Raw genomic sequence first — 1678 nt, 5'->3', positions numbered from 1 at the left:
GTCTTATGTATAAATAGGAAACCGATATCTAAGTAACCGTATGACAGCTTGTAGAAATCGATTAGGTACTTGTAAGATACATAATTTATAATAATTCTCCTTCAAACTGCTGTCGTTGACTAACTTATCCTCCATATGCGAGATAGCGGCAACACCGCGGTCTCGATGTAGCGTATTATTTGAAATTCGCAGGTGTCCAAACAAACAGAATGATCGAACGGGAGAGAGCAAACGCCGAGCCGAGCGCGCGAGCCAAGTGCCAAATGTAAAGGCTTTCTACTCACTCACTAGCGAATCTACAGAAACTTTCGTTAGACTTTAGATGGACCTCCGTACCCTATAAACCTTCTTAAACTGACTGTCAAACGATTCTAGCTATTGCACTAGGTCTTGCGAGTATAATTCAATGCCCGTAGAAGCATATAGCTCTCGGAACAGTTGTTTCTCGCAACACTGACAATTCAAATATATACACATTCGTTCTACCTATACCCAAAATATTCGTTTCATGTGATACAGGATGTCCCGGTACTTGATACAAAAAAGTCGAGTACAAATAGATGAGGTCAAATATGAGTTCTTCATATAAATTTTTTTCATACGGGCCTTCGTCAACAAGTTACGGACCCTCAAAAATCTCTTGGTTCAACGCGGCGCATCCACCATTTTTTAAAATTTATTAATAATATAATATAATAATACTTTATTTTCCTTATAGACACTAATACATGTATAGGAATAGTCAAGACTTACAAATTAAGACAGATTAGGCAAAAATGCCGAAACAGTATAAAAACATTTTTCCATTAAAAATTGCTTTAGAGTGCCCTTAAATAAATATACACTTTGCATTGATTTAAGTTCCTCAGGCAATTTATTATATATTTTAATGCCCAAACAGAGCAAATGGCAAATGAAAATCCATATTTTGTCGCGTATTGTATCTATGAAAAGAACTACTTAACATAAACTTGCTCTTATTATGAAACACGTACAGACACAATTCGAATATAAATAAACAGGGCAAAGTTAAAATTCTTAAGCTTTTAAATATTTCCCTGCATGAATAATATCTAGGAACTCCCATTATAGTTCTTAGCAGCCTTTTTTGAGCAATAAAAACCTGAGTAGTAAATGTGGAGTTACCCCAGAAACAGAGACCGTATCTCAAACGACATTCAACTTGTGCGTAGTATAAACAGCGAAGTTGTTCAATACTTAAAACCGATCTCAAATTACGAAATAGATACGTTAGAGAGGAGAGTTTCTTCGTTAGTATATCACAGTGAGCATGCCATTTCAAATGTTTATCTATATAAAGACCTAAAAACTTCACTACTTCAGAGTCAGTACTTAAACGCGTGTTATCAATGGTAAAATCTAAAGTATTACAATTTTTTTGTGAACTGTGAAATCTTAAAATTTTCGTTTTATTGATGTTAAAATATAACTGATTTTCAGAAAACCATTTTGTTAAATCATCTAATAAAATATTACAATTAGCCTCCAAATTTATACCATCACCGCTGGAAGTGATTAAGGAAGTGTCATCAGCGTAGATAGTGAAACCTGTATTTAATGAAATTGAATCGAGATCATTCATATACAACAAAAAAAGCATCGGACCTAAAATTGAACCCTGTGGTACACCCATCCGTACAGGGTACTGTACCGAACT

This window comes from Anoplophora glabripennis, unplaced genomic scaffold (assembly GCF_000390285.2).
Source record: "Anoplophora glabripennis isolate ALB-LARVAE unplaced genomic scaffold, Agla_2.0 scaffold1645, whole genome shotgun sequence".
Classification (NCBI taxonomy): Eukaryota; Metazoa; Arthropoda; class Insecta; order Coleoptera; family Cerambycidae; genus Anoplophora; species Anoplophora glabripennis.
Note: the sequence above shows the minus strand (reverse complement) of the source record.